Genomic DNA, 13,387 nt, shown 5'->3' with positions numbered 1-13,387 from the left:
CAGCATCCCCAGGAAAGTAAGTGCTTGATTAATATTAACTCTCCAGGTTCCTAAGAGTCAGTGCACATATTGCTGCAGCATGTGTCACTGTATCTGTATATTTGGCCCTCATCAAGGTCCTTTGAAAGTGAATTTATTAAAAGCAAACTCATAGGGAAATATTTCACCCAGGGGAAGCTTTTCTTCAGATCCGAGTTTAGGATGTGTGTTGCCAAACACATCTTTCTCATGTGCAGGACATGCTACATTTCGATTTCATAGGTTTTGCTCCTTTCTCTCACACATTGGAGCCTATCCTTGTAATTCTGCCACTGTTCCTCATATTCTCCCCTCTTTGCATCTCCACTCATCCCATTGTGCCTCTTTTCAATGTGTTGCGTTTCGTTTCATGCACTCCCACCTGTGGCTACTTTGTTTCCCACTGCAAGTGTCAGGTACTTCTATGGCTTTATCAAACTCTTCCAGAGTAACATTCTCAGTAGACTCCTGCAGTCTTTGTGATTGCTGCCTCCATCACCAGAGAGTCCTTAATTTCCTGGACTACTTTCAGTCATGGCTTGGTTCACCCAGAGAATGCACTGGACCTCTTTGCATTCCTTTACTATCTTACATTTTCTGTAGGCACAGAGCCTCTTGGTAGTGAGTTGGGTTTTTTTGTCCTTCTTCCTGACTTCCCTGTCAGAGTCTCTACTTCCAGAAGCAATCCAGACTGCCACCTATCAAGATTGCTGCGATAAATTCTTCCATCATGAACACTTGGCGCTGTTTTGACACAAAGTCTTTTCTGGAAGCCCATAGCTCAGGGACCCTGTAACCAGTTACCCAATTGTGAGGATGTCAGCTTTTCTTAGAGTGGTATTCCCATCCTCAAACAGAAGAAGAGTTGGTAGCAGGAAGGTCGAAGTAGGATTCCTTGCCAGTCTAACCAATTGGGCTTTTTTTTAACAGGGAAGCAAGCTCCTCCCTTCTCACCAGGCTTTAACAAACAGGGACTTGAAAGAGAGGTGTAGATCTTTTTTCAAAAAGGCAGACACATTCTTGACACAGAGAGTAAGGGCTCCACACAATATATATCATAAGTTTATTATGAATTATGCATACAACTAGGAAAGCTTTAACCCAGTCTTTTACAACTGTTGAAGTCAATGGGTCTGTAAGCTAGTTGGCCAGGGCTCCTCCCCCTCCGGGGCGGCGGGGAGCTAGACCACCTCACTACAGGGTCCAAATTGCTTCTTGAGACACGGTTGATTTTGATGGCACCAGTGATTGGTTGAAGACGGTATATTTGCCCTAACAGACGCAGGATGCATCTTATGGCCTTTGATATTGAATTAATAAAGCAAGGACAATGTCATCTAATCAGCCGACCATAGAGTTATGTTGACTTAAATTACAAATTAATTGGAGCACAATGTGCTGATAATCACTAAAAACCTAAATTCAAAACATATCATTATACATGCAAACATGTGGAACATGAGACATGTCAGAAGTGTCTGCCTAATTGCTATGAATAAGTATAGCAGGGATTTTCCTTTTACATTAAAGAAAAGAGAGAGTCAAAAGATCCAAAACAACATTTCATCCTTGACATGCCAATCAAAAAGCAGAGACTTTTGTAAGCTCATTGGCTGAGAGATGAATATTTTTTTAAATGCGTCTACCACCACTTAGCATTCAGCTATATACATATGCAATCTGATTGGTTAAGGTCATTACAGCTCTTACTATGTGTCCCTGTGAGAAGAAATTTCTCATCACATGACTGTTTTCAGCCAATAGTAAACCTAGATTTTCTGGAATATAAGAAGCAAAAGGTTCTGTGTGCAGTCCTGAAACTCATCATGGATGCTTAGCTTCAGAGCGACAAATGGAATTTGAACAGTTTTGACAGGTTCGGTGTTGCTTTGGTTGAGCTTTAAATAGCTGTCCGACGTATCAATGGCTCCTGTGCTTTTTCAGGTTGAGTCATTCCTTTAAGGTGTTGAGTCAAAACTAGTTGACGGAATGTCAAACATAATGATGCTGAACCTGGAAAAAAGATAACACAGATGTCATGCCGAGCAGCCCAAATCAAAATATTTGTTATTGTTTGCAATAAAAGGAGAAGAGATTCAAATGTCCCAGTTCTTATAAAACAGCTGCATGCTTTGAAACATCCCAGTTGTGGGGGTGGGGGGAAGTTGCTTATTGGTGGAAGAAACAGATTAAGATATTTCCATTTAAATTAAAACATGGGCCACTGTTTTAGGAACAGACAATTGTTTAATATGTTCCCAATTGGAGTAGCATTGCAGAAGTTCCTCTACAGGAATTAAGAGCCAAAGTATCAATAGCAGATGCACACAGCATAACAGTCTTCCGTTGGGAAGCATGTGATCTGAAGTGACTTGCTGGTATTTGCATTCAAGGAGATGGCAGCTTTTCAGGAGAGAGATAATGGAATAGTTGAGATGTGGAGTGGAATTTATCATAACGTGTCTAGCGATGATTAAAAGCCTAGGCTTATTAGATGCATAAAATGTATTACTAAATCATTTTTGGGACATATAATTTTCCAATTATTTATGCATCACAGTAATTAATGATAGGAGGGACAGAGTCAATGATTCACTGTGTAATACATTGGTAGTTACCTGGGGAGGAAAAAATTACAGCACTACCAATTATTTGCTTTAATGTTTTTGTAATTATGCCCTACACCCAAGTTGAAAAAAAATCTTTTTTTTAACTCCGTTCCTACCAATGAAACTGCTTTCCTCTCAGTCCTTCAATTAAGTCTCATTTTTAAGCTGCCATCCAAGAAACATTGAATTCCATAAAAACCTCATTTTTCATTACATTTGGCTGGCAATACACAGCAGTTGTGAAATCTTGCTCTTAAAATGTTGGGTTGATAAGCTAATTGAGACAGTCGAAGGATGATCTTAATGCACAGGGCTGGGACTCAGGTGTTCTGGGTTTGATTTCATAGAATCATGGAATATCAGGGTTGGAAGGGACCTCAGGAGGTCATGTAGTCATTGGAAGGGACCTCAGGTGGTCATTTCTGCTTTGGCGTCAGATGCAGGACTTTAGTCAAAGTTCTTCACTCAAGATTCTGTGGCCAATGTTATTGGGTGAGACTGCACCATTGTATGTGGAGGTAGGCAAAGCCATTGTTGTATCCATAACAGTTTCTCATTCATCCCTAACCTCCTACAGTCCCTCTGAAAGGTTGGGGGAAAGGAAAAAGAAAAGGGTGCAACAGTGGGGAGTGGGAGTTTTCCAAGGGCAGGAGAATGAAGCCTTTGGTATGAGGCATTTACAGTCACTCCTATCCCCTGCCAAGATGTCAGTGAAGAGGTAAAACCTTAGTCTGCAATTGTTCTTCCACAGATTCCCTGCATGCTGAGGAATGCCTGATAGGGAAGAACTTTATGCCCATATGTAAATAGTTACTGGATAAGGTGCCAGTAGGTAGCACTCAAGAATTTGTAGCATTGTTCCTAGATTTTGTAGGACCGATAAACCTTATTGCTCTTTATGCAAATGTCTTCCTCGGTGCAGCTCCTTACACCTGTTCTTAACATGTACATCCCCTTCTTCAAGGGGGTCCCTGCTGCAGGGGGGGGGAGTCCTAGTAGCCAGAGCTGGAATCACCCCTTTGGGATTAAGAGTGTGGGATTTCTTAGTGCCATGATCTGCAAGGAACAATCTGCAGTGCAGTGACCTGATATGAACCCTCTTCCTGTTCCCAAGCATCTCCTCCACCCCATCAAAACCTTTGTTTTGCTGTCAGTGGTCACCGATGAGCAGATCTCTCCAAAATCAGCTCTGCTGTGCTGTCTGGTGACCGTGCTCCAACACTGCAACCAGCCCCCTTAGGAGAAGAGAATGCATTACCTTGCCAGGCAAACCTGGTACTATCAGAGGGTTTCTTTATGTCCTTTCCCCCCAAATAAATGAGCTTGGAGGGTTACATTTTCCCATAAAGACTTAAAAAAAATTGTATCACATTTTGGCAGCTTATGTGGGTGGTATATGAATCAATAAAGCTTCCAGCTGTACAAAGCCTTTGGGTGCAAAGTGCTTGTGTTGAGATGTTTGTTTTTTATTTATTCCAAACACAGCTAAATCTGAATAGGTTTTTATTCCTGCCAAGAAATCAGTATGTACCCTCACCCAAACCAGATCCCTGCTGTGCTACAAGTATACCATAGATAAAGCATTCATTTACTGCAAGTATTCATAAGGCAGAACTGTTGATCTTCATGAGGGAAGATTTTGAATGATGCTTCCCTCTGCCTGTATTTAGACATACCTAGCAATAAAGGGCATAGTCGTGTAAGGCTGGGTTCATATATATCTTCTGTGCCTAGATTGCAGGCTAAATGCAATGCCATTTAGAGTGGCAGAGATACTACTGGTCTTAATTGGTCCTGAGATACTTGTGTCTTAAAGGCTTTTTTGTTTGGTGCTGCTTGTGCGTATTAAGACCAGGGCAGGCCTTAGTGTCCTAGAATCACCATAATAAGCACAGCTTTCATTTTTGGTTTCTGTATTCTCACAGAAACTCCTGTAAGCAATGTTTGCTCTAACACTCACGATGCCACGTCCATGCCATTATTTCAGATGTTCGGTACGAAGGGAATAAAAGGAGCTGAAAACTTACTCAAATAGCCAACATCTCTCAAAGGGAGGGGCTGTAATTGCCCCTCCTTGTATCCCAGCTGAAATCTTTATATGGAGAGGCTGACCACATTATCTCCCATTGGGGGAAAAAAGGCAGCTCCTGCATGAACGGGGATCAAGAGGTTTTCAGGTGTGTGTGTGTTGCGGGGAGAGAGGCAATGACCCTTGCTTTGGCCTGGGAACTCTGTGAGCATGTCTGCACGGCAGCTGGCAGATGTGGATTCCCAACACAGGTAGACACACTTGTGCTTGGTCCATTTAAGCTAGAGCCCTAAATATAGGAGTGTGGATGGTGCAGCCCTGGTGGCAGCACAGGCCCTCCCCATCCTCCTGGGTCCGAGCTTGGGAGGCTAGTATAAGCTGACATCCGTGCCACAATATCCACCTTGCTAATTGTAGTGCGCTATCCTCAGCTGAGCTAACACAGGCATATCTGGGAATCGCATCTCTCAGCTGCAGCGTAGACATAGCCTATGGACCATCAGCTGCAGCTGAACTGCAAAATATACCCAATGACATTAATACGGATGCTACGAAGGCACTCTGCTGAGTGACGCACCTCTCACCATCTGAGAAGGCAGAGAGTTCAGGCGTGGTTGAGATGCAAGAAGACTTCACAAGTGAGCACATTTTGGCTGGAAGTTTCCTGAGAATAGACATCAAGATATTCAGATATCAACATACCCAGAACACCCGGCTTCCAGCCAGAAATTTCCCATAATATAAAATTTCCCAGCCCAATCACCACAGGAAACGCGACGTTATCCAACTATGGAAAACGGTGTGTTTGTGTAAATGCCAACTGAACGCAACGTACATGCAGATACCCTAACGCTTAGTGGGGATAGAACTTTACAAACGTGCATTTACAAACATGTGCCCCTTGAGCTGAAAGAGTAACTCACCGGGCTTAATTAGAGCTGAGGGAACACCTGATTTCTTGGTTTGGGGGCTAACCAAAAAAAGAGGTAACTGTTCATTTTGAACCAAAGCTGCTCTTTTTCCCCATTAAAATGTTGTTGGTGTTGAACTAAATCTTTGCTATGTCAGTTCAAAACAATATTTTCAAAATGAGAAGTCAGAATGATTCATTTCAGAGAGTTGAAATGAAATGTTTTGACATTGGGTGGGGGACGGGCGTGTTTTTTTTTCCCTCCTGAAACAATACATCAAGTTTGAGCCCAGTTCTCAAACACTTTCTGTGCCCTAAAAATGCATTTTTATGGTGCGTTTTCTATTTCCAAAAACTCCCTGGCAAGCTGTAGGTTCAATACAGGGGTAACTGGGTGAAATTCTATGGCTAGTTTTATGCAGGAGGTCAGATTCGATGATCACAAATATCTCTTTGGCCTTAAAAATCTGTTAACTGTTAGCTGTCTATAATTAGGAAGCTTTTGTCCTCAGTGGGGCCAGCTAAACACAGACTTTGGGCTAAAAGAGAACCTATGTTTTCTGTAACAACAGAGGAGCTGTTTGAACATCAAGTTCTCACCTTCCCACATGAAGTTTGAAAGAGTGTCATGGCATCCATGTAGCCTTTGGGGGCTCCAATCTGATCAAGGATTGAACTGTTCAAGGTGAAGGAAAACCAGGGCTGCTGCTAGCACTGGTGATGAATCAGGAGACAAATTTTTCCTATAGAGTTAGCATTTGTCACAAACCAGCATGTGAGCAGTCATGCCTGGTGGTTGGAGTGGGAATTGGGAGTCAAAAGCCAGAGGTCAGGGCAAGAGTCAGGAAGCCAATAATCAGAGCCCAGGGGTCAGAGCTGGAACCAGTAACCAAAGCCAGGAAGTCAGTAGAGACGCGGTGCTGGAGCAGACTGGGTAAAACAGGAACAAGGCTGGAAGCAGAACAGGCACAGGAGAGATTGAAACTTAAAAGTACGTGTTGAGCAGCCAGAGATTAGTTGTCACTATTGGGTTTAAGAAGAAGGTTTGCTGACTTCCTCGACCAATGAGGTGGAGTGATCAATCAGGCAGTTCTGCTGAGTTTTGAAGAGTGTTTTAAGATATCATTATAGGAACAAACTATTATTAGGGTTGACCACAGATAATTAACCAGTCACAATAGGAACTGAAGGGTGGATGCATGAATGGCCCTCTTGACTACAGCATCCAAGCATCTTTCAATCTTTAATGTATTTATTCTCCCACCATTCAAAGTACTATTAGCCCCATTTTAGAGATGTGGAACTGAGGCATAGCAAGAGTAAAGGGACAAATCCTTAAAGATATTTAGGCTACCAAAGACGCAAGTCAGTGGCTAGTAGAAGTTACAAGAAGGCCTAAGCAGATTGGCAGCCTGTCTCCAGCATTAGGCAGCTGAATGCATTTGTAAGGGCTTTTCCACATAGAAGAGCAATGTGTCCTAAAGGGGTGCGAGTTCTGAAGTGTGCCAGTGTGTTGTGCACTCATTGGCCCATGCAGACACTGCTGGCATGAACTAAAAGCACCCTACAATGTGGGACTATTTTGGAATAGCACTATGTTAATGCACAATAGGGAACTTTCAGATTGCGCTAGGCAGGTCCACACAGGCCAGTGAGTGCACAACACATTGGTGCTCTTTAGAAGTCACACTCCTCTTGGTGCATTGCTTCTCTATCATAGACAAGCCCAAGGTGGCCTTAAGCAATGTGCTCAACATCATAGAGAAGAGACGAGGGCAGAGCAGAGAATTGAACCTGGGTCTTCTAAGCGCTAAACTAGCTCCCTAACCCCTAGACCACTGCCATTCTTCCTGCCAGTTTTATTACAGGCACAGTCCCACTTTAGCTTAGTTTTCTACTAGTTAATTTTTTTCTCCTTATTTTCTCTTACTCTCTTCCTCCACTGCTCTTGTAGGCTTTACACATCTTTTGTCTGTGTGGTGCAATGTATAGTTATTAATGTCTCCTCTCATTCCCAGTCCCTTGTGCATCTCTGTCCTGTTGCTGCCTCCAGTGACACATAATGATGATAATGGGCTGCATTGCCACTGGCAGGCTGCCCCAAAGCCCTGCACGGACTAGTTCAGAGGCGCACAATTGCTTACAAATCCAGGAGCTTCTCTACCCAAGGGGCAGAAAGAGAGATCACTTGCTGTATAAGGGGCTGAACATTCCCTGCCACGTCCTAGCAGAGTAGCTTAGGCTCAAGCTGCATTGGATGATAATTGTTTTAACTACCCTTGTGGCTCTGTATTTTATCCAGGGGCATGGCCAGAGAGGCTGGGCAAAGCTGGGTAGCTGATGTCTCCCTAATTCTGAGAGGATTCATAATTGGGTGGGATAGCTCACCCCTGGCATTCAGCCACAGATTGGTCTTTTATTTAAAGCGTTTCAGTTCAAGTTTATGCCTCTTCTCTCCCTGCATAGAAAAAAACCCAAACATCAAGTTGCTTTGCTTCTGAAGAGAGCCAGGAGGGGCAATTCCCAAATGACGGTTTAAAAAGACTCTGTGATGGTGCAAGTTTTTTGAAAATACAGTGCCCTACATTAAAAATAGCTCCTCTGAAAGCAGTTGCATGCAAGGGAAAGATGAGTGTTATATGACTGCTGTGCCAGCTTCATTCAGAATGAAAACGAAAGCACACGGTAAACAAGTAGTTGTGCACTTTTCTTTTAGTAGTGAATTTTTAGTTGCTGTTGAAAAGATGCTGGATTGTCAGCCCTGGAGACTAAAGTGACAAGTCTTCTTCAGCCACAAGAAAGATACAGCACAGTGAGCATCAACATAATTTATTTATATTACAGGAGCTGTTAAGAGTCCCCCACAGCGATCCGGGCCCTATTGTGTTAGGTGCTGTACGTACAAATCTGCCCCAAGGATCTTACAATCTGAAGAGACAAGACAAAGAGGTGCAGATTGGTGAAGAAACCTGACCCAGGTCACAGCAAGTCTTGGGCAGCACACAGAAGAGGAATCAGGTCTCCTGGATCCCAGGTAAGTGCTCCATCTCCTGGACCATGGTGCCTCACTCTAACAGAAGCTTCCCCATTACACTCATGTCAGCAGGCCTGAGTTCGGACTTGAAGTGATCACATGTAGAATGAGAAGGTGGTTTATGCCAGTTCAACCTTTGGTTGCCCTCACTCATGGGATGCAAGCAGGTATTTCCCTCTACCATGTAAGTGCTTGTTGTCATTTGTACCACACTCACTAGGAGTTAGATGAAGGCGACCTACTCCTTTTATGTAAGCCACCAGATAGTCATCAGATGGTTGGATCATTCCTGCCCTGGGCTGGATCTTGAGCTAATTGCTAGGAAGGAATTAAAGAATCCATGACATCCAAGTCAGCAGTCTGATAGGCTCTCACAGAGCAGAGAGAAGATTCAGGAAGTCAACCAAGGATGCCAAGAGATGGAGGAGGGGAAAAAGTGGCTGTTTGGAGAGGGGTAGTGCCAGGAAGATTCTCTGCAAGGAGGCATTCCTAATGCTTTGGGAGGGGCGTTGACATTTCAGCTTCATTTAGCTTTTATCCTCCCACCTTGAGGTCGAAATCTAGAGACAAGCTTGAGATGTAAAGGTTTGGTCTAGATCTGAGGGTTCAGATTCAAGTTTGAAACAAGCAAAAGTTGCCATTCAGATCCATCCCCAACTAAAGGCTCTATATCCCCTTACCAATAACTGGAGCCAGGGTCAAGCAAGTCCAACTGGAGCCAGGATCCACTCCAGCTGTGATAGATCTGCAAAGCAGTGGACTACAGCTCCCATTAGCCTCCTCCTTACTGCATTTCCCCTTCTGCTGGCCAGGTAAGAGGAAAGATCTTGAACCAAGAAGTGGGTGGGGTCTGTCTGGAAGTTGAAGCAGCAGCCACATGGCAAGCAGTGACCTGCAGAAGCTGGAAGCAGGCTCTGATGCAGAGCCGTATGGGAAATAGGCTGTCAGCAATGGATGTTATAGTTGGGTATAGGACTGTATGGGACTTTGGGGGAATAGAAGCGGCTAGGCAGGAAGCTAGTGCAGAGAGGCTCCAATAAGAGACACTAACTGAGCTTGTCTTGGAAACCTGCAAGATCCTATTTGCTTGGAATAGAGAGTGGATTGGAGAAGGCACCCCAGGTGCTGTGCCTGAAGAGACTTGAATTCAATTGGACAGCCCCAGGGACCCAAACAAGAACTACTATAGCTCACTTTGAACTGTAACTGTTTATGCCTCTGTATATAGGGTATTTGCAATCTCTCCTTTCCTCCCTGTCCTCGTAAAAAGCGTAGCTAGGTGTGAGCGGTTACTGAGACCCACCAGGGCTAGCACCTACAAGGCCTAGTATTTGAAGCACACCAGTGTTTACCTCCAAGATGCAGTAAACCTGGTACCTTAGAAGCTTGGAGTACAAAGTAACCCCAGTGGTTACACTGGTGGTAGCCTTGAAATTGGCAAGTTTGACTGGCAGGGCATTAGGGGTAACTACTAAAGGTACGAGGGCTATTTGGTGGGCAGAAGTGAACAACCCTGATTATCAAAGTGTTCCCCTGAGCTTCGAGAGTGGAGATAGACAGGGGGTAGTGCAAGTGGAGAGATATGGTGGCCCATCTTCACTTTCAGAGCCAGCTGGATCATTCATTTTGAACTAGCTGCTCAAATAAATGGCTGGGATGAGGTCAGCCAAGATGGGTTTTCTTGGCCTGCTGCCACAAGACAAAGCCCAAGAGGTGCCTGAAGGACTGACACATGGGGAATATGTCTCTGTCAAGGATGCCCAACCATGGTCTCTAGATCAGACTTTAGATCTTGAGTGCAATTGAGCAGCGTTCAACAATTGCAAACAAGTAAAGGGAGAATCGGTCAGCAATTTGAGGTATGCTTCCAGCACCTGGCCACCAAGGCATTCCTGGACTCTGATGACCAAATGGGATTTACCTTCCAGAGACCAATTTGTAACCCACAGAGCTGAGAGAGAGGCAGAGAGATCAGGATAGCTTTTCATAAGGAGAGACCTTCAGGGCTAGAAGAGTCCCTCAGGATTGCAATGAAGCTAGAACTAGCTATAGAAGGTGCAGAACAAGGGGCATGAGTGTATGATGCTGAACTTGAAGTAAATGCTACTACAGGAAACATGCGGTGCAGACCTCAGAAAACTGATTGAGGGCATCAGAGGAATATAGTGTGATACTAGCCACCTGAAAGCTGAAAGGGAGTCCTATAATCCAGAAAGCACAAACAAAAGAAGACCCGGACACAGGAAGTGACTGAATCCCAATCAAAACCATCCCAAAGGAGGGGAGATCTACAATGTTGGAGACATAGCAAAACAGGCCATTTGCAGCATGAATGCCCTCATCAGGGTAGTTCCTGGAAGAAGGGAACCTACTAATGGCAGGGGCCAAGAGCCAGCCCCCATCTGCAGACTAGTAGGCCCAAAACGAGAGACTATAACTTCCAGTGAGATCGGACCCAAATACAACATCACAGGAAAGATCAATGGACACAAATGTACAATTCTGGTAGGCTCTGGGGCACAGGTTTCCATTATTCATGATTCTGGGACAGAGCCAGCCAGAGAGGAAACTGTTCAACTCACCTCAAGATTGAGGGAATATGGCAAACAACTAATATTCTGGACAGACTCCATCTTGTCTGTGGCAGAAGAAGCATCCCACAAAGACCTAATCAGGACTGATTTCCTCAAACAATATGAGAGCAACCTCGATTTCAAGAGAGACCTCTATATCAAGGAGAGACAATTTGCCATGACACCAGTAGGTGAAACACAGGTGTGTGAGGTCTCCATGGAATGTGATGTTACCCTGAAGAGAGAGAGAGTCATTCCCAGACAGGTGAAGGGGAACCCAGTGGATGGACTGGAAGGCATGCTAGAACCCCCCTCATTAGGTTAACATGCATTTTTGATGGCCTTGAGCATGGGCAAAAGTATGAGAGGCTGCGTTCTGGTGAGGATTACAAGAATGGTAACGGATCCCCAAGTCATGTACCAGGGCATAGGGCTTGGTACACCCAAAAATGACTCTATATTCAAAAGTAATCCCTGAAATACTAGCAGTACTGTAAGATACTAAGAAAAGTGAAAGTTACTGAAACAGACTGAACATGGGAGAGAAACATGCATGAGAAAGAGAAGATCTCATGCAGGATTTGGGGCTGAGGAGGAGGAGTCTATCATCTGGGCAACTACAAGCATCCCAGAATCTTTTGGGAAATTACCTTGATGTCTTCTTCTTTGGGGATGATGACCTGGAGTGTACAGGGTTGATAGCACTGGGTTGAGACTGGAGATACCAGACCTGTGAGACTGGGATCACAGAGGATCCCAATCCATCCCAGGCAAAGTTCAGTGAACAACTGCAACAGATGGTAAAAGGAGGCACTGTCTAGCTGCCATCTATGGGTATTCTAGAACCCCTAAACATCACTGAGAGAGGCAGCTGGTACATCCTCGTGACATCAGACTACTTTGCCAAGTGGGCAGAGGCCCATCCACTGCCTGACCAAGAAGCACAGATAATTGCTACGGTATTTGTTAATAAGTTTGTCTGCCACTATGGCACACTTCACTCCTTGCACACTGACTAAAGATGGAACTTTGAGTCATGTTTGTTTCAAGAGGTGTGTGACCTCATCAAGATAAATAAGACCTTCAAACCACTTTACACCAAAGTCAGATGGGCTAGTGGAAGGTCTGAACCATATACTGACAACTATGTTGTCATCCTCTGTGGATGCCAATGAACAGATGTGAATCAACAGAACTTGAATTGCTTGCTTCCTTACATCATGATGGCCCACAGGAGCAGTGTGCAGTTGTCAATGGAGATGATGACGTTTTGTGTGTGACTATCCCCTTGGTAAGAACTGCTGGCAGATGTATGCTAATACCACAGCATTACCTACACAGTTGTCAGGCATGCTCAACACTATTGGACAAGCAGTAAAGCATGATTAGGGGGCTGGAGCACATGACTTATGAGGAGAGGCTGAGGGAACTGGGATTGTTTAGTCTGCAGAAGAGAAGAATAAGGGGGGATTTGATAGCTTCTTTCAACTACCTGAAAGGGGGTTCCAAAGAGGATGGATCTAGACTGTTCTCAGTGGTAGAAGATGACAGAACAAGGAGTAATGGTCTCAAGTTGCAGAGGGGGAGGTTTAGGTTGGACATTAGGAAAAACTTTTTCACTAGTAGGGTGGTGAAGAACTGGAATGGGTTACCTAGGGAGGTGGTGGAATCTCCTTCCTTAGAGGTTTTTAAGGTCAGGCTTGACAAAACCCTGGCTGGGATGATTTAGTTGGGTTTGGTCCTGCTTTGAGCAGGGGGTTGGACTAGATGACCTCCTGAGGTCCCTTCCAACCCTGAGATTCTATGATTCTATGATCATCAGAGCAGGGACATCGAAAGACAGAAGGACCACTATGATTTAAGGTCTCTGCCCAGCTATCCCAGGAGGCTGAGCTGGTTTTGATCAGGGACCACAAAGGGAATAGGTCTTTGAGTGCCAAATTACAACAGATGTACAAGGGTCTATACAGATGGTCAACTGTGTATCAGATGTAATCTATGAACTATCTTCTTCCCTGGAAAAAGTTTTTTCCTACATTACAACAGGCTAAAACCCTACCTGGGTTCTGGCCCAATTGAAGGTATGACTAACTTGCAACAGCAGACCAGGGCAATGGTCAATAAAACCCTGGTGGTCAAACAGGGCAGCGAAGAGGATATGGCCGGGGTGACTGTTGGTGTGTGCGCCAGCTAGTAGAGCCAAGCCCTGGTATG

The 13,387-nt window shown here is 44.5% G+C and overlaps 1 long non-coding RNA gene across 1 annotated transcript; it reads right to left on the bottom strand.

The window, feature by feature from the left end:
* Positions 1-1,147: 1,147 nt before the first annotated feature.
* LOC120402168 lies at positions 1,148-11,993 on the bottom strand. The gene is made up of 3 exons (XR_005597032.1): positions 11,824-11,993; positions 5,234-5,320; positions 1,148-2,031 (listed from the first exon to the last, which is right to left on the bottom strand). It is a non-coding gene; the product is annotated as an uncharacterized LOC120402168 (long non-coding RNA).
* Between the last annotated feature and the right edge of the window lie 1,394 nt (positions 11,994-13,387).

Source organism: Mauremys reevesii, linkage group 3 (assembly GCF_016161935.1).
Source record: "Mauremys reevesii isolate NIE-2019 linkage group 3, ASM1616193v1, whole genome shotgun sequence".
Lineage (NCBI taxonomy): Eukaryota > Metazoa > Chordata > Testudines > Geoemydidae > Mauremys > Mauremys reevesii.
Note: the sequence above shows the minus strand (reverse complement) of the source record. Positions and strands in the feature narration are given on the sequence as shown.